Genomic DNA, 15656 nt, shown 5'->3' on the forward strand with positions numbered 1-15656 from the left:
TAATCTCATATATGTGAGAATATTCAAACAAATGATTTTGCTGTACTTATTTAAATATGCAATTGAGAAATAATTCAAATAATTCACAACTTTTATTTAATCTTACAGTATTTATTTATATAATGTACTTCTTAATATATATGATAGCTCTCTATTTTTAGCCTAAAGGCAAATATTTTTTAAAGAAACAATGGGGTTATAAGTCATATAAGTAAAAAAAAATATTAGATAGAGGTATTCGTAGTTAGCAAGCTTTCAGAAGAATCTGGAATGTTTCTTTTACTCCAATAATTTTATAGTATGGTTAATATTTGAATCTCAAAGCAATTCTCCAAAGGTATTTTTGTTTTTCTTCCTTTCTTACTACACTGTATCTACAAGGTAAATACTTCTGGGTATTGGTTTAATATAGTTGGAAAAGAGTTTCACTGTTTTAACTCCACACCCCCCAATCTGGTGATCACTAAGATAATCTCATTTAACTGTACCTTTATTTCTGTGGGAGGAACTGGAGACCAGCAAATGATTTAGGAGGAGAGAAAATAAACCTCCTACTCAGATTCAATTCCAGATTTCAGAGAACCTTCTAGTTAGTCTCTTTTTTCTTTTGTATAGTATTCCCTTTCTTAAGGCATGTTTTTTAAAGCTATACTGGACTGGCCTAAAGGAAAGTGACAGTTGAGCAAGAGAAAAATTAAATTGGAAGTTGTATGAGTTTTTGAAATATTTTTAAATTGAATGTACCACAAGTATAAAAATAATGACTCCAGGCACTTTTTCATTAGTTAACTTATTGAATAAAGGTAACTTTTCTGAACCTCAGTTTCATCATTTGTAGCCTGTGGATAATAATATATCTCGTTGGGTGTTGTGAGGATGACATGAGTACAATGTGTACACGATTCAATTGTCAAATGTTTTCCAACGGATTTTGTAGATGTGAAATTGGACTCCTGGACCTTCCTCCAACCCTCAGTTGCTGGTCATGTTTCAGGAACCACCTTTCCTATGGTGATGCATCTTCAAGGCTTGAATGGGTGAGTGTGCGCGGACTTGCATCCAGGGTGCTCCCTGGAGACTGGATGATGACAAGTTTTCAATGATGGAAGGAACGTACTTTCGTGTTTTATACTTATAACACAAGTAGGTGTCCTTATTTTTTTAAAAAAATATATTTTTATTGATTTCAGAGAGGAAGGGAGAGGGAGAGAGAGACATCAATGATGAGAGAGAATCATGGACCTGCAGCCTCCTGCACACCCCACACTGGGGCTGGAGCCCACAACCCAGGCACGTGCCCTGACCGCCTGGTTCATAGGGCGATGCTTAACCATTGAGCCACACCATCTGGGCGGTGTCCTTATCTTAAATTTCTACAGTCTCATTTCCAGGTCGGTATCTGAACCTAGGATTCAGGTCCAAAATACGCTCAGGCCTCAGGGAAGACGCATTGGCGTCCTCCAGGACGGCCCAGAGGCGGGAGAGAGACCGGCCAATGGGAGCGCGGGCTGAGGACTGGCCCCGCCCCCGCCCCTGGGGCCCCGCCCCCTTCAGTCCCGCTCTCCGGGGGTGGAAGTGTGCCTGCCGCCGGCTCGCGCAGCCACTGCCTCTCAGTGACAGGACCCTCCCTGGGCACCGTTTGCAGCCGGTCCCGAAGTGTGTCGGCCCTCGCCTCGGCTGAGCTGAGGTGTGTGTGTCCGGCGAGGGCGAGGCTGGGAGGCGGGCAGGCCCTGCCCGGAAGCTCGGGGTCCGGGACTGAAGGCGGGCGCACCTCCTCGGCGGGCCCCCAAAGCGTCTTAGAGACGGCCTCTCCGCTCCCGGGGGCGGCGCGGGGCGGGCTGGGCTGAGGGAGCCTCTGGGAGAGGAGGAACCGGGCCTCGGGATACCCCGGGGGGATGGTGGCGACTTAGGGACCGCGGGTGGGAATAACCGGCGCGGACTCGGGGCCGAGGTGGGCGTGGCCTCCACGGTTGCTAAGGAACGCGCGGCTTCCGCTCTGCCTGCGTGGAGGGGCGGGGCCTGCTGGGCTCTGACAGCCGGGCCCCGCCCACCTCCCAGGCCGGCCGGCTCCTTTGTGTTGTCGGGTCATTGGCGTCGGTTTATTTTATTTTTCCGTTCTCTGGGGTCTAGAGTTCAAGCTCAAAGGCCTTCTTTTGCCATTTTACGCCCCTCCACACTCCTCCCCGCCTTCCTTTCTTAATCAACAAGTATCTGCCGACCAAGACCTGTGCAGAGAAGAGCTGTAGGTAGCGAGAGGTGGTTTTATTGGGGGTTTGGGGGGGTGATGATGGGGTTTAGGGGTGTCTTTTCCGGGTGATGGATGAACCCCTGAGCCCACAGGGTGTTGGTGCCCACGTGGGTGACTAGGACCAGGAGCAGAGTAGGTCTGGTTTCTATTCTCCGGAATTCTTTTTCTTGCTGCTGCCCCTTTGTGTCAAAGAGCTTTTCGGGAAGTTGAGGCAATGCTTTCGTGGCCAATATATGTGTGATCTCCCTTTCGGTTCCTGCTGTGGGGAGGGGTGATAGTAGCTTCATTGGCCCATATTAAATGATTAACTTTGAGATGGTAACCACAAATAACTACCTCTTCTTTGCTCGCGTCACCTGGCCCCACCTGATTCGGCAGAACAAACATTCCTGAGAGAGAACAAAGGAGCTAAAAGTCTGCTTCTGTTTCCTTCTGCTCGGCTTCCTGGATGCATCTCCAAGAAGGAAGCCTTTACAGCGTGTTGACACCGGGAAGGACGGTGGCCCAGAGCAGGAAGCTGGCCGGGCTAGGGAATGTCGGTCCTCGGGCCAGAAAGCACACGATGGTTCTCGATCAAGTGAGGATGCTTGTGTGCCCTTGGTCCCTAAGATGTAAGGAAGACAATGGGTTGTGAAAGTAGCTTCAAAGCAATCATCTACACAGATGTAAAGTGTTATTGATTACACGTTTAACCTCTCCATTAGTCTGTATGATCTGAATGTGTAAACACACGTGATTGTGATCCATCTGCTTATAGCATTTCTCAAACTTCATCTTGGAGTTATTTAGAAATGGGGGAGAAACCCATTCATCCCGCCATTGTTGATTGGTTCTGGTTAGGGAGCACCAGGAATGTTCCGCATGACACCTTTCCCCCCTTGACATCACTAGTTTTTTTATTCAAGAATATGCATATCACGAAAGTTTTGGAAAAGAGTACTTTGTAATCCAGTGATGAATAGTCTTTTCAGTAACGTATACCACTTTGAGATGCCAAGGAAAGCTAGTGACTCTACTCTTAGACACAATTTGAAGAGTAAGTGGAAGCTGGATTAAGAACATGTGTTTTCTATCAAGTTCTTAAGACATAAGGAAATTACTCTTTCCTTTACCCCACAGAGAGACTGGGTAACTTATGTCCAAAGCTACATAGCCAGGAGCAGAATTGGGTATTTTTTTTCTCTACCATAGTTTATCTTAATTCAAGGTCTTCAGCCAATCCCCAGTCTGTTTTCTGTTTCTTTTTTAAAAACATTTAACAGCCCTAGCTGGTTTAGCTCAGTGGATAGAGCTTAGGCTCCTCCTGGGCCCGGGCCCTGGTCAGGGCTCTTGCAGGAGGCAACCAATTGATGTGTTTCTCTCACATCAATATTTCTCTCTGTCTCTTCCACTCTCTCTAAAAATGAATGGAAAAATATCCTCGGCTGAGGATTAAAAAACAAACAAAGCAAAAAACAAACAAACATTTAACAAACAGGAACTACCAATGTTCAAGAAATTGTTATCATCTTTCAAAACCATGTCAGCTGTATTTTATTCCAAAATGCCCTTTGATCATTCTCTGAAACCATATTTCTATATTTAAGGAAGTGAAGAGAGAATGTATCAAATACTTTGGGAAAAGATTAAGTTGTATTTTTGAAGTAAACATTAAATACATAAATTTTCTCTTAAATCGAAGTCCATTCTGGACAAAGGAAAGTTGGTTACATTTAGTATTTGCCACTGGAATATCCTTACCTGACTCCTAAAACTCTTTTCTTAAATTTAAGTGAACAATCTTACATAGCATTTTAATTTCCTGTGCCTAAAAACATATTAGGGATGGTTCCAGTGTGGCTCTTTTCCTGATTTCTATTTTAAAATAGAAGACTAAAAATAGTTTTTTTTCTTTGCTGAAGTTCCTTTATCCAGCTTTATCAATAAAAGTGGGCATCAGTAAATATGTCATTAAATAATTGTTTCTTTAACACATAATTTTATTCAAACGGTTTAGTTTGTTAAAAGATAAACTGAGACATATTGAAAATGTTGAGAGCTTATTTGAGCAAAAATTGGTTTGACTTGGGCAGCATTCAGTCTGCAGATAGGAAAGGGGCTCTGAGGGGCTGTACAAAATGAGAGCCTTCTGCATAGAGGGGAGTGGGAACAAGGGATTTGTACTGGCCAACACGTGGGTTGGTTATTGCAAGTTGCTCTCCTTTGGGAGCTGGCAGGGGCCTCTCAGGCAGATTACCTAACTAGTTAGTGCTGGTCAGGTGATTCCTGATAAGAGGGTTTAAGATTCCATTTCTGGGAGAGCTGAACTTGTATTTGTCTTGGTTTGGTGATGTGGGGCTTAGCATGAGCAACCCCATTTTGGGCCTGTTGTCTTGTTTTTACCAAGTACTTAACTATTCCGTTCTTTACTCAGTTCATTTCTGGTGGAGAACGTGGAGTAGGGACAAATAGATGAGAGAATTACAGTTTTTCGGGGATTAGTAACTAATAGCTCTTTTCTTCTCTTGGGTTTGTGAACAAACAGGTGGAGTTTGCCATATCAGTTTTGTTACCAAAGAGCCCATTGGGCGTATTGTTTTAGATGGGAGACTAGATGGGAGAACTAGTAACTCCTGCCTTCTACTGCTTCCATTCCGTTTATCAGAACCTAGACTTGATCCAGCTGAGAGGAAATTTCGTTGTGCAGAACAGATACACTCACCTAGAGTTTGGCTCTGAATTGTTGGGGCTGGGAGTGGGGGATAGCGGGGGAGTGGGGAAGGGGGGGGCGAGCAAGCAAACCTTTAGTGTTTACAGGTCTATAATCTCTACCTATTGGAATAATATGGACCAATGGATTTCTGCCACCATTCTGATAATTCTTGTTGAGAAGCTGTGAATAAGGAGTGGACGGCCAAGACTGCTCCAGCTTTCCATCCTGGGTGATACCTCTGGGCCATTTGAAATATGTGGAGGTGATCTTAAATAACAATGTCTTCAAAACACTTTACTGGCTTTGAGACCCTGCAGTTTAGGGATGCTAAATATTTATGTTGATTTATGTTGAGATCCACCAGCTCAAAGAATTTTCTCCTACTTCAAGGCCAAAAACATCTCTGTTAAGGACCACACTTCTAGTGGAAGTTCCTTCATGTAGAAACACGAAGCTAGTCTTTCCCCCCTAGTCAATCAGTCTCTGTCTCTGTCTCTCTCTCTCTCTCTCTCTCTCTCTCTCTAGATAGATAGATAGATATAGATATCTCCATGTTTTTGATATCAGTAGATTTGGCTCTAAGTGTGAAGGTCTTAGTGAACATTCTGCTTATAATATAGTTATTTTTATTCTTTCAGAATGGCTAAAATGATAATTGAAAATAGTAATACACATTTTATCATATCTGATATCCTCAGGATACTTTTTACTTAACAGATAAGGATCATAGAGCCTTAGAGCCAAGTTTTTTTTATCCATATTACATACATGTAATCCTCTTGTATACAATAGAAATGTTAAGTCTGTTTACAACAATAGAGATAGATGTATGTTTTCATGAAAAAGAAAATGTGATTTCTTAGCTTACCTCTTACTTTTGAAATGTTAAACTCTGTACTGGGAGGTTTAACTAATACTGTTTTGTTGAATCGAAAGGTGGAAACAGTTTGATAAATGATAGGAGCTTGTGTTGTGTCTAATAAACTGTTGCCTAACCTAAGGTCATGAAATTTTACTACTATATTTGCTTCTAAGCATTTAATATGTTCAGCCTTTGCATCTAGGTCTCTGATTTTTTTTTTTTAGTTGATTTTTTGTGCTAAATTTTGTAGATGCTGTGAAGTAGGAGTTCAACTTCATTCTTTTGCAGCACATTTTTAAAAGAAGACTGTGCTTTTATATTATGATGCTTGACCTGGATTATTATCACTATTTAATATTAGTCTACAAATGATAAGCCATTATTTAATGGTATGATTAGAATGAGTAAAACTTGTGCTTTCAAATATTTGGGGTTATGTTTTGAGTTGGTATTATTATTGTTATTATTACATAGTGTTTGGAACCATTTAAATTTGATATTCAACTAGATGAGAGCAGATGTCGCATAAACAAGAAATAATTTCGTGGCTGGCACATGATAGTTATTTAGTAAATACTCATTGAACAAAAATGAGTAAATCATACATTATTTGATTATTTTCCTTGTTGCTCTTTAAATGAACATTTAGTTTAAAAATTAACATATACTGAAAAGTTTATGTTTGAATAAATATCGTTATTTTTATAGGTCAACTCTACACCTTGCAATACAGAAAATAAATTTGTATTGGTCTCTTTACATTCATATTCACCTTTAAAATACTGTGGAAGCATCTTTCACTACCTTTCAGATATTTGCTATACCGTGTACTGTTCGTAAAGTATAATGTGCAAAAATAACATTACTATTTATTACAGTAGAAAGGGGTCTTCGCTTAAGTAAATTTGGGACACACTGGATTACATACATTTAAATAGGATTTTCTCTTATAGCACAGCTCAAAGCCTTTTTATGAAAGTGTGTCTTGTGAAAAAAAGGGGCATATTATGCAACATTTTCCAAGTATTTCTGGCCGTAGAAACAATCCAATTGAACATGGAATAGAATTAGCACACCTGAAAAGAGCTTTTGGAAAATGCTACCACAGTGATTCTGTTTTGTGGACAATTAGGGAACTGCAGATGATCCATTTAATGTTGATGTTATATTTTGACTTCCAGTAAGAGAAGGCGACTAGGAGTATTATTATTGGTATCTGGAGTTGAATTTGCGAGGAATGGGAGCACAGCTTCCTCGGTAAAAATCTTGCCTTTGGAAACACCTTAGCCCTTGGCAGCTTTCCAGAGCTCAGACCTGGCAGTGTCAAGAACACAACGCAAGGTGTGTGTATTTGCTTTAACGTTTGGCGAAAGGTTGTTTGACTTGTGGTTTGTTTTATTTGACTTTGTTTTTCTTGTTTTGGTTTGTTTGCTTCTGGCTTCAGAATGTTGTTTTTTCTTATGAAAAGCAGTATAACAATGTAAAAATGATTTTACTTGTGTTATTTTGTCGTCTTTGGCCATAAGAAAAGATGAAATACTGCCATTTGTGACAACATGGATGGATCTTGGGAATATCATGCTAAGCAAAATAAATCAGAACCAACATGTAAGAACCATCAAGTTTCACTCCTGTGGCTATAAACCTGAAAGCAACAAATGAGTAAACAAGAAAAACAAACAAGAACTCATGGGCACAGACAGTGTGATGGTTGCCAGAGGGAAGGGAGGTGGTGTACTAAAGGGTAAAGGGGTCAGATGTATGATAAAGAAGATCATTTGACTTTGGGTGGTGGGCACACAATGCAGTATGCATATTATTGTTAGAAATGTATTATAGAAACCTATATAGCCCTAACCGGTTTGGCTCAGTGGGTAGAGCGTTGGCCTGCAGACTGAGGGTCCTAGGTTCGATTCTGGTCAAGGCCATGTACCTTGGTTGCAGGCACATCCCCAGTAGAGGGTGTGCAGGAGGCAGCTGATCGATATTTCTCTCTCATCAATGTTTATATATATATATATATATATAAAATCCACTCTCTATCCCTCTCCCTTCCTCTCTGTAAAAAAAATCAATAAAATATATTTAAAAAGAAAGAAACCTATATAATCTTATTAACCAATGTTACCCCAATAAATCTAGTAAAAAAACAAAAAAAATAAAAAGTCACAGAACCAGAAAGGAAAAGAGTTAATTAGGCTCATATTCTCATAAAAGAAAATTTATGGTAATATTTTAAAACTCAAATTGTTTTTATATTTTATAATAATTAAGCATAACATGGATGTTTAAGTTAACTGTCTTGAGAATATTTACTTAAAATTGAGTATCTACTATATGCCATATTGTTTGGATTCTTCAGTGAATGAAACAAAGATCCCTGCTCCTGTGTTACTACATTCTAGTGGAAGGAAGTTAGAAAATAAACAGTAGACTAAATGTAATATGAAGAAAAGCCTTTTACTTTTAAGCAAATAGTTGATAGGTCTAAGGTAAATTGCTTTTCTATTGTAACACCGATAATCTAATTGTTCAGTCATTTATAGTACCTACATCAAATTACAAAAAAGATGAAATATTGATTGCTGTAAAATGGTTATTTTAAATAATTAATTTGAGATTAAATATTATTGACCATTACGTTGAAGAAATCTCCTTCTTTCCTCCTCATACACTGAAGTTTCAGCATTCCAAGAAAGCAATTAAATGTCATTTATCATTTGTAAAATAACATGTATGTATAATTACAGGCCTAGGTGGTCCATCGTTAAAACAGAATAAAATTAAATTTAAAAAATGTCTTAGGACATATTTTTCCTATGAAGGACACACTTAAGTGCAGTCTTAGCCCTTTAAAATAACTGCAAATGCTCATGATTAAGTGATTTAATTTTTTTGTTTTGTTTGCAATATAGAGGGGTGTCTTTGTGTGTGAGTGAGAAAAAGAGGCAGGGGGAGAAGGAGGATGAAATATGCCCTAGGTGCCTTTGTTTCAGTAGCTTTTCAGAGTCCTGCCACTGGAATTGAGAAAATGGACTAAACATTTACATTTATGTTTAAAATAGAGGATGCTATTTTTCTCCACCTTATGCTTCTTCCTCTTTCTTTAAGCTACGGGAGTGTCACCGTACTGCATATTCCTTTATGTAGGCATAGCTAGTGTACTAGTCTGAACACCTCTACTTGGACAACCCATCTCGCATTAATCCACTTTTGTTTTTTGTTTTTTTTGTGTGTGTGTGTTTTTTGGTGAATGCTTTTAGGAGTTCAATAATGAATATGGTTTATGGACTTAATTACTGAAGTAGTAATGATGTGGTAGAGAAAAAATTAAAATGTTCAATCACAAGGTCGTTAACAAAGAATGAAAAATAATCAAGGGCAAAAGAAGAAAGAAGGTTTTAAGATAAAATCCAAACTCGAGTATTAGAACCACTTTGTTGAGTGAGGCATAGGAATGATTTTTGCAGAGGATAGAACCTGTACTAACAGAAGAGTCCAGTTCTGTTAGTAACAATTTTTTTTGTACTTAAATACAGTGACATGAGCATATTTGAATGGGCTGTAATAAAGTTTTGGAAAAAGTGGATATAAGAAAAGTCACACAATTGTAGTTAAAAAATCAACAGTGGTGTGTGTGGCACATTACAGAGAATACTCTTTTGGTCTTTGTTCATTACTTCAGGCAGGTTTTACAATGGAGTAAGAGTTGTTTACTTTCATGAAATCCCACTTTCTGATCTGAGGTAAACAGGACAGTTTCAAAGACAGGGGCTCAGAGTCATTCATAGCCTTTTTACTGCATTCATTTTTAAATGCCTTATTTCAAACAATGTTCTGGTTTATGATTTTCCTATGTTTTCCCTTTTAAAAAGAGGCAGATGGTATGAAAACTGGACTCCCTTATTTAAAGGGAGTGTTGATATTTATAACAGGCTTATCTCCAACAAGATTTATTTTTTTGCAGCTGTTTTAGGTTGGAAAAAAATATTATATTAAAGCCATGGCTTGTTTTTCTTTCTGTAGCTGAGGAGGTGGGGATTGTTAGAATGTGAAAGAGTGATGTTTGATTTTTCATGTGAATACAGTGTAAACAGTTTTTTCTTTTGCTTCTGTCTGTGAATTTTTCTGTTTGTATGCTGTTTTCTCACTGAGCTATTTCCTAGATATATCACAGTTGAGAAATAATTTACTCATCATTTTCATTTTATCAGTGTATTCTAGGTATGCAGGAGATTTTCATTCAGAGTTAGCCTATGTATTGAATAAACCACTTTCTAATTTTCCATTTTGATAATTTAGTCATTTTCATTCTTCCTTGAGCATCTGTTACATTGGGAAATTAACATTTTCTGTTCTCTTATATAATTACACTAGAGGCCCGGTGCACGAAATTCGTGCACTCGGTGGGGTGGTGTCCCTCAGCCTGGCCTGCACCCTCTCACAGTCTGGGAGCCCTTGGGGGATGTCCAACTGATGGCATAGGCCTGCTTCCTGCGGGGAGTGGCCCTAAGCTCGCAGTTGGACATCCTTAGTGCTGCTGTGGAGCTGGGAGAGGCTCCCACCACCACCGCTGTACTCACCAGCCGTGAGCCCAGCTTCTGGCTGAGCAGTGCTCCCCCTGTGGGAGCGCACTGACCACCAGGGGGCAGCTCCTGCATTGAGCAGGATTGGGTCAAAACCATCTCTCCCACATCCTCCAAGGGGTCCTGATTGCGAGAGGGCACAGGCCAGGCTGAGGGACCCCACTGGTGCACGATTGAGGCCGGGGAGGGACTGAGGGAGGACTCCAGGGCGTGTCCGGCCTGTCTTGCTCAGTCCAGATTGGCTGAACCCCAGCAGCAAGCTAACCTACTGGTTGGAGCATCTGCCCCCTGGTGGGCAGTGCATGTGATAACAACTGGTCGACTGATCAACTCTCTGCTCCCTGGTGGTCAGTGCACATCATAGCGAGTGGTTGAGCGGCCTTAGCATATCATTAGCATATTACACTTTGATTGGTTGAACAGACCACTGGACACTTAGCATATTAGGCTTTTATTATATAGGATTATTTACTATAAGATATAATTTTCTTCTTTTTATTTTCTATTCTTTGCCTCTATATTTTATCACAAATGATGCTATTTCTCTGGATATGTTTTAGAACAGCCGTGGGCAAACTACGGCCCGCGGGCCGGATCCGGCCCGTTTGAAATGAATAAAACTAAAAAAAAAAAAAAAAAGACCGTACCCTTTTATGTAATGATGTTTACTTTGAATTTATATTAGTTCAACAAACACTCCATCCATGCCTTTGTTCTAGCCCTCCGATCCAGTTTAAGAACCCATTGTGGCCCTTGAGTCAAAAAGTTTGCCCACCCCTGTTTTAGAAACTTTATTATTTAACTGAAAATTAATTATACTTTATGCTCTAAACTTAATGCATGGAGCTATTTCTTTGACCACAAGATAGCACTAGGATGAATGTCTGTGCCTGTACACACATACTATCTTTGTATTTATATGTACTGTATATGTGCCTACACATAACAAATTTTCTAGAGTATTTTTATAATAAATATATTGATTTATTGTGAATAAATGTGATTGTGGATTCATGTAGAGATAACTTACATAGCTTGCATGTCAAATTAAATAGTTTCACTATTTACAGATATTACCTTCCTGAATATGAAATATGATTATGTCAGACTTGTATATTTTTCCTTTTTAATAATTGAAACCAAAAATATTATTTAAAAGTTTATGTTGCTTTTTAGCACTCACATCTAAATTATTTACAGTATCATCATGAAGACTAGAATATTGCTTAAATCTATGAAACCTACCATTAGGTTTCAGGTGTGTATTAGCTTCTATTGCCACATAACAAATTATCATAAACTTAGTAAGCCCTGACTGGTTTGGCTCAGTGGATAGAGCCTTGGCCTGTGGACTGAAGGGTCCCGGGTTCGATTCCGGTCAAGGGCATGTACCTTGGTTGCGGGCACATCCCCAGTAGGGAGTGTGCAGGAGGCAGTTGGTCGATGTTCCTCTCTCATTGATGTTTCTAACTCTCTATCCCTCTCCCTTCCTCTCTGTAAAAAAATCAATAAAATATATTTATAAAAAAAAACTTAGTGGAAACAACTTACCACTAAGTTTATAGATCAGTAGGCCAACATAATGTCTTCTGCTCAGGGTCTTACAGACCTGAAATCAAATGCCAACCAGGCTGTTCAAGGCTCTCTGGAAGAATCCATTTCTAAGCTCATGTAGGTTGATGGCTGGATTTATTTCCTTGTGGTTGTAGGACTGGTGTCCTCATTCCCTCTTTGTCTGACTAACCTTTTCCAGGCCATACACATTTCTTGCAATGTGGCCCCAATCAGCAGTAGAGAATTTCTTGTGCATCATATCCCTTTCACTTTGAATTTCTCTGACTTCTCTGACTCTGACCTCTAGATTGAAAGTGCTGATATTAGATCAGTCCCACTTGGATGATATCCCTATTTTATTTTATTTCTTTAAATACGTTCTCTTTCCCACACTTATTATTGTTTAATTTCTTAACATTTTTATTGAATGTATTGGGGTAACATTGGTAAATAAAATCATATAGGTTTCAGGTGTACAGTTCTATAATACATTATGTGTATATGAGGGGCCCAGTGCATGAATTCACGCACCTTGAAAGGAACTGTGGGCCACAAAGCTGCAGTGAGCACAGGGGCGGGTCTCAGCCCATCCTCCACGCCCCCACCTGGCCCCTCCCGCCATGGCCCCCAGTCCCATCTGACTGCAGTAGGTGGGATTGGGGCTGGCGCCAGCAGCAGGTGCGAGAGGCATCTGTTGCCCCGATCGTCCCTCAGGAGCAGGGGGAGATGGAGAAGCTCTGAGGGGTGATCGGTGCTGGCAGCCACTGCTTGCACCTGCTGACAGTGCCGAGCGATCGGGGCCATCGCTGGGTGCCAGCAGCGGGTGCGAGCGCCTGGTGGGACCTCAGCGCATGGGGGCAAAGAATTTTCAGTAACCACCAGCGGCTTGCCCCGATGACAGCGACCGGCACCCTGCCTTGGTCTGGCGCCCCCACTCACCTGCTCCACCATCCCACCATGGCCGACGCCCGCCATGTTCCGCGCACGCCCCCTGGTGGTCAGCGCACGTCACAGCAACCAGTGGTTCGGTTGTTCCGCTGTTTGGTCTATTTGCACATTAGGGTTTTATATATATAGGTATTGTATTGCGTGCTCACCACCCAAAGTCAGGTCTCCTTCCATCACCATTTATATCCCCTTTACCCTCTGCTACTTCCTTACCACCTTTCCCTCTGGCAATCACTGTACTGCTGTCCATGTCTAGGAGGATGTTTGCTTGTTTTCTTTTTGCTTACCTCTTTACTTTTTCACCCAACCCCCCAAACTCCTTCTGAAAGCTGTCAGACTGTTCTCTGTATTTATGAATCTGTTTCTATTTTGTTTATTTTGCTCATTAGATGCCACATATAAGTGAAATCATATGGTATTTGTCTTTCTCTGACTGGCTTATTTCGCTTAGCATAATACTCTCCAGGTCCATCCATGTTGTCACAAAAGGTAAGATTCCCTTCTTTTTTTTGTCTGAGTAGAATTCCGTTGTCTAAATGTACCACAGTTTTTTTATCAACTCATCTGATGGTCACTTGGGCTGCTTCCAAATCTTGACTATTGTAAATAATGCTGCAGTGAACATAGGGGTGCATACATTCTCTTGAATCCGTGCTTCTGGTTTCTTTGGATATATTCCCAGAAATGGAATCTCTGGGTCATAAGGAAATTCCATTTTTTAATTTTTAATTTTCTTTTATTATTTTTTAATAATGTATCAGAGTTTCAGTTGTTTCACATCCTCCCAATTATTTTGTGTATAGTTAATCTTTATTTGAACCATTCTAGTGGGTGTATAGTGGTACCTAAATTTTAATTTTAATTTGCATTTTGCTGATTACTAATGGTGTTAACAACTTTTTAATGTGCAAAACCATTTTAAGAAAGGATATTAAAAACAAAAACACTTTTTTTTATTCCTCAACTGAGAACATGTTTATTGATTTATTTTGAGAAAGAGATAGAAACATTGATGTGAGAGAAATATCAATTACCTCCCATATTTGCCCCATCAGGGGATTGAACATACAACCTCTTGGTATTTGGGATGATACTCCAAAAAACTGAACCTCTAAATGATATTCTAAAAAACTGAACCACCCAGCCAGGGCAAAACAAAAACACTTTTTAATCTCAAAAGTTCTAAAGAGTAGAAAGTTTTAATTAAATAAGAAATTATGAATTATTTTAATATGCAGTTTTAGATATTTAATAAAATTAATACCTTCTTCCTTAAGTATGTGTTATCAAGTTTCAAAAATGTTAAAATCTCTGATGATTTAATCAAATTATTCCTACAGCAATGTCCATAAATAATAAATATTTCTTATTAATTCATATTTTAGTTGCTTTAGCTATCAGAGCAAGTTAGTTCCTCAGGGAATGTAGTGTTCTTTGTAAAAGAAGGTGATGAGATGTCCTCTCCAAGGAATCAAATTGTGAAAACAATCTTGGTATTGTACATGCTAATATAAATCTGTTATTCCCTTTCCGCATCTATCAGAGCACATTTTAAATTGTGCCGATGCTGTATGCAAATAGATGTCTTATTAGAAACTGGGGCTGTATGTGCTAATGTCTCCCTGGATTTCTCGGGAGTTTGCTGTCTAACCATCACAGCAATAGAAAAGAATGGTGATTACTGTAAGGCTTTGAAGAACAAAGAAAAGTCAGACTATTTTAGAGGTTGTAGATGTCTGAGGCACTGACAGTTGTCACCATCACATGAATGGGTATCTCTTTTCTAACTTCTTGTTTGTTGTAGCTAATAAATTGTGAATCCTTTGTGCATGCCTGCATTCTCTAGGCACTTTCATCTTAAAATTTGGTAGAATGTCATTTTGCTCAAAGAATCTATAATAATAAAAGCATAATATGCTAATTAGACCAGACAGCCAACTGACCTTCCAGACGAAGCTGTGGCAGCGGGGGCCGAGGTAGAGGTGGTTCGGGGCAATCAAGCAGGCAGGCGAGCAGTTAGGCGCGATCAAGCAGGCAGGCAGAATGGTTAGGGGCAATCAGGCAGTCAGGGGAGCAGTTAGGGGTGATCAGGGAGGCAGGCCAGCAGTTAGGGGTGATCAGGTAGGCAGAGGGGTTAGGGGTGATTAGGCAGGCAGGCAGAGGGGTTAAGGGTGATTAGGCAGGCAGGCAGAATGGTTAGGGACGATGAGGCAGGAAGGTGAGTGGTTAGGGGCAATGAGGCAGGCAGGCAGGCAGGCAGGCAGGCAAGCAGTTAGGAGCCAGCGGTCCCAGATGGTGAGAGGGTGCAGGCCGGGCTGAGGAGACTCCCCCTGCTCCCCGCCACCCCCTCCCCCATGCATGAATTTCTTGCACTGGGCCTCTAGTAGAATATAATAATTTTAGAGACAAGATGAAGATTTTACATTTTTGACATGTTGATTAGGGATTACCAACCACTAAAAAAAAAAAAAAATAGGAACAAAAATTTAAAATTTGTTTCTCTTGAATTTTCCTAGGCTGAAATTCTTTTAAAGTTTTAATATTCACATAATATAAAATGTGTTTGTTCATAGATGGTATGTCCTTATAAAAATTTAGGTTCTTAAGATTTTGGGGGTATAATTTTTTTATTTAAAGTGCATTTTAAAATAAATGAAATTTAATTTACTTTGATGAAAAGATATTGTCTGTGGATCCCTTATTTTATTGTTTATTACGTGTAATGAATCAATAAAATACTGGCCTCTAAATGTTATCTCTGGTAGG

At 39.9% G+C, this 15656-nt stretch overlaps 1 protein-coding gene across 1 annotated transcript in view; it reads left to right on the forward strand.

Annotated features, from left to right (window-relative positions):
• The first annotated feature begins 1555 nt into the window (after positions 1–1555).
• TRIQK (triple QxxK/R motif containing) overlaps positions 1556–15656 on the forward strand; it is a 37795-nt gene continuing 23694 nt past the window's right edge. Inside the window, exons 1-2 of the mRNA XM_059672253.1 lie at positions 1556–1687; positions 6984–7143. The gene's annotated coding sequence lies outside the window, so the exon portion shown is untranslated. The remainder of the gene's footprint in view (positions 1688–6983; positions 7144–15656) is intronic.

The sequence above is a fragment of the Myotis daubentonii genome, chromosome 17 (genome assembly GCF_963259705.1).
Source record: "Myotis daubentonii chromosome 17, mMyoDau2.1, whole genome shotgun sequence".
NCBI classification, from domain to species: Eukaryota; Metazoa; Chordata; class Mammalia; order Chiroptera; family Vespertilionidae; genus Myotis; species Myotis daubentonii.